This window comes from Molossus molossus, unplaced genomic scaffold (genome assembly GCF_014108415.1).
Source record: "Molossus molossus isolate mMolMol1 unplaced genomic scaffold, mMolMol1.p scaffold_m16_p_17, whole genome shotgun sequence".
Lineage (NCBI taxonomy): Eukaryota > Metazoa > Chordata > Mammalia > Chiroptera > Molossidae > Molossus > Molossus molossus.
The window spans coordinates 26,749,091-26,756,264 of record NW_023425352.1 but is presented as its reverse complement, the minus strand read 5'-3'; the positions used below and the strand labels follow the sequence as shown (position 1 = coordinate 26,756,264).

Here is a 7,174-nt window from a genome sequence, read left to right as displayed (position 1 = left end):
CGATGGAACTGAATGTGAGAATGGAATTAAATGTGAGAATGAATCCTCTGCGTGCAGAGTCCTGCTTATAGTTGAAGAACAACTCAGAGGGTTTGAGAGTCAGAGAAATCTTAGTACAAATTCTGTTTCTGCCATTTGGTAGCTTTGTGACTTTGGACGACAGCACTTAACCTCTCTGAGTCTTGAATCTCTAATTTGGAAAATGCAAAAAGTAGGTAAAAATAATACCTATTCTGGCCCTGGCCGGTTTGGCTCAGCGGTTAGAGCGTCAGCCCGCGGTCCAGAGAGACCTGGGTTTGGTTCCCCCTAGGGGTATGTACCTCCGTTGCAGTTTATCCCTGGCCCCAGTTGAGGTTGTGTGGAGGTGGCCACTTGATGTGTCCCTTTCGCGTTGATGTTTCTCTCTTTCTTTCTCTTCCTCTCTCTCCCTCCCACTCTATCTGAACAAAAATGGAAGGGTGTCCTCGGGTGAGGATAAAAAAATAAAAATAAAAATAATCCCTATTCTGGCATCGTTATTCAGATGGAATGAAACAAAGTTGCAATGCTGAATATATAGTAGATACTCAAGAGATGATAATAATTATTATCGTCCCCTTATCCTTTCTTCCAATAGGCCTTTGTAAGAGGTCAACTATATATTAGTTCCCAATTTAAAATAAGTGAAGCAGTAATTGCAATTCAAAGTGGAGTAGTAGAAATGGCATTGAATTGGGGCTTGGGAAACCTGTCTTTTGGCTTGTGTTGTGCTCCCTCTACTAGCATCTGTGTAACCCTAGTCAAATCAGTGTAACTGTCTGGGACATTCCATACCCCAAATTTGAGAATCCATACCTCATATTAGAGTTGATTTCTGAAGTCTCTAGGATCCTCTTAATCTCTGTAAGACTGAGATTATGTAGAGAAAGTATTACCCTTGGTGTGATTATTTTTAAACAAAATATATAAAGTTATTTGAAAATATATTCATTATTAACTCATTTTATAGTTACACATTTTTCATTTATTTCAAACTTTGTGAAAGATACTTCCTTCAAAAACCATAGAAACTTGGTTAAAAGCTACAAGACTCAAACCTACCACCTAGTGGTAAGAAAGGAAGTTTCAATCTTTTATCTCATATTTGTCCTCTCCCGTCACCACTCAGGACAGTTTTACGTACACAAAAATTCAATACTTCATAACTTAATAGCTTGTTCATTTGACAGTACTCTTAAGTCACTAAAATATTGTGGACTTTTGAGAACTGTGCAAAAATCATTGGTTTTTAAGATTTGAAGCGCAGAAAGTGCTTTTCTATTCATCCATCTCAAACCACTTCTACCCAAGAGGCCCACTCAGTCCATTTTTATGGACAGACACGCCATTCCACAAGTGCCTGGTGCAGAGAACCAAGACCACTGGTCTTTAAAAAGACACAAATCAATACACCAATGGGATCTCTGATGCAAGTACTTACTTAAGGAATTTGTTTTACCTACTACAGTAATTAAAATTAAGTCTTCAAAGGTAAATTTACATATCTAAAAGCTGGAATGCACCGTCCTTAATCTTAAACCCCAAAGGTGAGGGCGAGCCAGCATTCCAGGGTACTGGGCCTATTGTTAAAGAGGGATCTATTTTCCGTTTTCTTTTTTTGGTTTTGTATCTTCCCCCTCCCTCCTGTCACTCCCCCCCACCTCCTTCTTTCCTTCTTTTTTCACTTTCAAGTAACAGTCAATTAAGATGAGCATTATGTTTGAATGGAACAGGTAGTGCCTTACCCAGAGTGACTGAACTATTCCAGGTTTCCACCTAAAACCCTCCTTGGAAAATATTTCTCTTCCAGTCTTTCCTTAAATACGTAATTAAGCCACTTCCAGTACTCTGGTCTAAGTATTGTAAATTAAGCCTTCTTTTCGAATGTCATTCTCACTTTAGCACGATTTTCTTAAACTCCCTTCCACGTAACACAGAAGTGGTTCTGGATCTGTCAACCTGAGAATTTCACCTATGATCCATCTTGCTAGTCGAAACCTCTTGGTTTTTTAATTTAAATTAAAACGCTTGACTTCAATTTTTACTGGATTTAAGAATGTTGTCTAAACCTTTCAATGACTTAATAAAATGTATCCTTTTACCTTTTAAAACGTTAGGGCTCACTGTGTCCACGGGCATCGGGCATTTATTCTTAATTTTGCTTCTGAAACAGGCTCGTGGGAGAAAGCAGTTTCGACCGAGTTCAGAGAACCAGTTACCACGAAACTTGCAACAGTTGGTGCCCGGCGATAGGCAGGTTGTAAGTGATGAATGGGACTGATTTAGGAAACAAAAAGCCTTGGGAAGGGAAAGGAAGGGGCAGCCGTGGCCTTGGGGGACAGTGCCGCGGCGGTGAGGGGTCGGAGGGGCTGAGCCCCGGCCGTGGGAAGGCGCCTTCCTGGGCGGCCGCGGGAGGCGGCGGCCACGGCCAAGGACCGCGGGAACCGCAGCCCGGCCAGCCGCGCGGCGCAGTGCGCCAGGCGGGTGCGCACCAGGTCGTCTCCTGGGCCACGGCGGGGCCACCGCGAGGTGAGACCGGCCCTGCCCCCGCGCCGCCCCCGGCGGGAGGTGCGACGCCCAGGCCGCGGGTGCGTGCGCGGCCCCGGGCGACGCGGCTGGGCGTGCGCGGGGCCGCGGCGGAGGCAGGGCCGGGCGGGCGGCAGAAGATGGCGAGGGTGTGTAGGCGGCAGCAATGCTCCGTTGAGAGACGCGGCTTTCGGCAAGAACTAGACTCGTGGCGCCACAAGCTCATTCACTGTGTAGGTGAGATCCTCCCCCGGCCGCCTCCGGTCCCTGGGCCGCCCCGCCGCCGGCCGCCCCGGACACGGGAGGGAGCCGGGGCAGAGGCAATTGCTGCTCCGGCCCGCCCGCCCTCTTTGGCTCGGGCGTCCCCCCTCCCCCACCCCCCGGAGTGCGGGCGCGCGCGACCTCCGGGCGGGTTCTCCTGGGCTCGGGCCTGAGCGCGCGCCGGCCCCTCCCCTCCGCGCACCCTCGCCGGGGCGGGCTCTCGGGCGGGAGAGCGTGTCTCTCCCTCCACCTCCCCTCCCCGCCCGGCGTCGCCGCCGGTTTATTGTGGAGGCTCGCCCCGCAGCGCTGCCACTTGACGGGGCCGCCGCCGCGGCTCCCGCAGAGCTCAGTGCGGGGTCGGGCGGGGGGGCGCGCTCGGCCGCTGCTCAGCCCCATCCTCCGCTCTCGTGGGCGCCTTCCCCATTCCGCGCCGCCCCTCCCCCACGCGCAGCAGCGGCGCGCGCCCCCGGTCCCACGTGCACGCGCGGCGGGCAGGCGGGCGCTCGGGCGTGTGCGAGGCGTGAGGCGGAGATGGGGGCGGAGGGAGCCGGAGCTGTCACAGGCCCGGGGTCCGCCTGACCGAGCCAAGTGGGGTGTCATGGCCGCGGGGGGCATTGGCTGCACTTCCTCAGCGGGCGGCGGCGGCGGCGGCGGCCGGGGAGTTAATCCTCGACGCTCGGGTCGGTGTGTGTGTGTATTTGTGTTTGGTGTGTGCGCGGCGGGGAGGAAGGGAGGTGGGACTGGGTCCGACCGAGAAGACAAGTCGCTCTTGTCCCTCCTGGGGGATTTGCCGGAGCCGCCGCCTCGCCGAGAGCCTCGTCCTCCCTCCGCCTCCCAGACCTCGGGCCGCCTCGGGTGTCATTTTTCCCGCGGGCAGGAGGGAGTGTGGACGGGGGCGCCCCGGGAGGGGCCGGGCGGCCGAGCTGCGCCTCTCACACTATGTGTTTTGTCTGTTTTTCTCTCCCAAGGTCCCGTTTCCCTCTGTGCGGCGGCCGGCGGGACCATAAGGGCTTAACTCATATATTTAACCCCCCTCCAAAAAGTAAGTGGCCCGTGTGGTGTCTCCGCTCCGCCCGCCGCCCCCTAGCCTCAGTCCATCCTTGTGTCTGGCTCTCCTGTCCCCCAGTATTGTCATTTCCCCATCTTTGCTCCGGTGCTGCTGATGTGTGGCGAAATACTCTCTCGTCGTCCTCCGTCGTCCCCCACGCCCAGTCCTCGGGGAGGCCCAGAATTGCAGCCCCCACCCCACCCGTGGGGAATACTCTTAGGAACCAGGTCTTCCCCAACAGAATCCGGGAGCAGAATCCGGGAGATTCTGTCCGTTCGCTTGGGCCCCTCATCCCCTCCTTCCCGACCGGGTTTCGTTAGAGGAATTATGCAAATCCTGCTTTCTGGTGTCCATTCAGCGGCAATTTCATGCGGTGAGAAGTTCTCTTTGTTGTGCGAGGGGGAGAACAGACACTGATTTAATAGACATATCTGTTGGGGGGAAGGGTGAGGGGGTGTTGGAGAGGCTCAATTTGGAAGAATTACTGCACTTGGTTGGCTCAATGTCTTTGTGTTTGAGCTTTCTGGCTTGACAGGAGGGTATGCCCTTTACAATGTCCCACAAGGGATGTTTTCTATAATAGATTATAAAGCAAAACTAAAACTTTAAACAAGTCAAAAATAACATAACCTTTACTTTAGGGGATGTAAGCCTTTCCATTTCTGCAGTGTTTCATTATGAGAATGTTTGTGAATTTTGTTAAAGATTTGGACTATAACATGAAAATATAAGCAGTGCTTAAAGGTATGTGATATCACTTTGGTTGTCCAAAGGTTGAAAGTACATTTTAAAACATACGCTTATGTAAATAATAAAGGCATGAATCAGGTTTTTGTTATAATTTGTCTTGTGGATATATTTTAAAATTTCCCTCCTGCCAACCCAAGCCCAGCTATGCCCTCCAGGAATCAGCCTTTGGTTGATCAGTTATCATTTACTCTACTCTGTCTCTGCTTGTTTTATTCTTTCAAACCTGTCATACATTTGCCGAAATGTTATGTCTGCTTAAGCACTTTTTGAATTATGTATTATTTGTAACCATCATATAAGAGAGCTTACTAAAGACATTTAGAAGGTTTTGAGAAGCATGAAATTAATGAGTTTCAGAATTGTGAGTTAACAAAATCCTGAAATTATTTTGAAGACTTTTTAGTTTTTTGTTTGCTTCACTTTTTAGTGATTTTTTTTTTTAAGTAGGACTTTTTGTTTTTAAAAAGATTTTGAAATTGATGGCTATCATTCTGTAGATGTCTTAAGTTACTGTTGCTTTACTTTAGATGGTTTTAGGGAGTTGTATCTTATTTTAATTCTGTTTGCTTTGAATCCTAGCCTTCTGCCTCAGGTCCCCTTTTTATCAGTCATTGCTAGTGTTAGTGGTTAGTTACTACTTCTTGACAAGGCTTTTAAAAAACGGACTAATAAATCCTTCTGTAAATATCTGAATTGATCAAATTTTAGATTCATTTTTTGAAGGAGGATATTACTCTGGTGATCAGTTTTCTTAAAGCATACTTTTAACTCCCAAATTTTCACTTTCGAGGTAGTAAAGTTCAGGAGATAATTAGAGTCCAGAGTGCAGAGCAGTCTTTTAATCTGAACAGTAATATATAATTGATAGTCTCCTAACTAAAATAATTTGCTACTCATATTTTCTCCTTTATTATGCAGGATGTGGCAAAAGTAGTTTTACAGTTATATGTGAAACAGCTTATTCTTGTATTTTTATTTATTAATTATTGTATTGCTTTTCATATAAACAACTGTAAACCTACTTTTTTGTTCCACTTTGTATGAAAATTTAAGAGAAAAGTTATAAGGAAATCAACTGTAGTATTTCTGTGTTTAAAAGGGCTGCCAATGATCCATACAGTCCAAAAGATAACTATGTATGTTGTTTGTCACTAGCAGATGTAATAATTTCTCTTTTATTTGAATGGAATTGGTTATGAACAGCTAACCTATTTGATTCTGTTGACTGATTATCTTTATACTTTGGGGTAATTTGGTTTCTATATTTAACTTATAACAGTTTTAGGATTAAAAATGAATTCTTGTTTCCAAAATCTAATTCTCCCTTCTACTTTTTTTGATGAGGAGGAAGTCAGGTATGGATTGTGAACGTGGAAGTGTTGGTGTTTCCATTAATTATTAAATTTTAGTTGAATTGGAGTTAGTAGCAGGTTCATACAGTGATTATAATTAAGATGACTATTTGGTCACCAGGTGATTATTGAGGCATCCTCTAGAATGAGGATAATCAGTTCAGATTCCAGGAAGATTGAGGTTCTTTAAGCTGTTTGGTGTGATGTAACTTATTGCATGACTACTCCTCATCCTTGCTTTATTCTTAAGAAGCTCTTCCCAGTGTAGGGAAAACTTATGATTTCAGCTTGGCTCTTGCTTGGCAGGATAGCAGGATGAATCCCTTTGACTTACACAGAGTTATTATTTCAAATTTGCCTAATTCCCTCAGATGTGCTTGTAGCTGGAGCAATTCTAGGCAGCATCTGAATGGTTCTTTTTTTTAAAACCTTATGGGATTACACAGGATGACCTGAAATTGTTTTAGGGAGTGAGAATTAGGTGTTCATACTCTATGGGGACTTGCCATTTCTGAGTACTTGCCTAATCACTTAGTTGTTTAGTAGTGCTATTTTTAGGAAGGAAAGACAGGTAAGTACATCAGTTAAATATTTAAGCATCTGCTTTGTACCAGGCACTACCGGAAAGCAAAGATATTAGGGAAGCTGCCCTAATCGTTAGGAAGTTTTTAGTCCTTAGAGAAAATATAGTGCATTCAGTTATAGTACAAGGCAAAATGTGTCTTACCATGGTACAGGCAAGTGCTAGGGGTGTTTAGAAATGAAAGATTTCTTAAGATGATGAAGGAACGCTTCATGAAGAATGTGGCAGGTTTTTGCTTCATTTTGATGAATATGGAGAAGGCATTCCTGTCATGAAAAACAAATGAACAGAAATAGAAAAGGGCAGTGATTTCTATTTAAACTGTAATTTATGATTCATCTAGGGACATATGGGGGATATGTTCGTAAAAGTAGGTTGAAGGATTTTCTAATGCAGGTTAAAAAATGGAGTCTCTTTGTTAGGCAACTTGCAGTATGCAATACATTTTGCTCCTTAGTTCAGGGAAGTAATGTTTCCTTTATTTAAGGATTCCATTGTGGAATTCTGCAACAATGACACAGATTGATTTTTAAAATCACTTTTACAGGCACAATATCATCCACAACAGTGTGTCTTCTAAGTAAGCTCATTTGGAGGTTATACCTATTCCATTGTATAAGACCTATTTTTGGAATT

The 7,174-nt window shown here is 45.6% G+C and overlaps 1 protein-coding gene across 1 annotated transcript in view; it reads left to right on the top strand.

Moving 5' to 3' along the window:
* The first annotated feature begins 2,748 nt into the window (after positions 1–2,748).
* LCOR (ligand dependent nuclear receptor corepressor) overlaps positions 2,749–7,174 on the top strand; it is a 143,267-nt gene continuing 138,841 nt past the window's right edge. The window contains exons 1-2 of the mRNA XM_036265619.1: positions 2,749–2,781; positions 3,774–3,847. The gene's annotated coding sequence lies outside the window, so the exon portion shown is untranslated. The remainder of the gene's footprint in view (positions 2,782–3,773; positions 3,848–7,174) is intronic.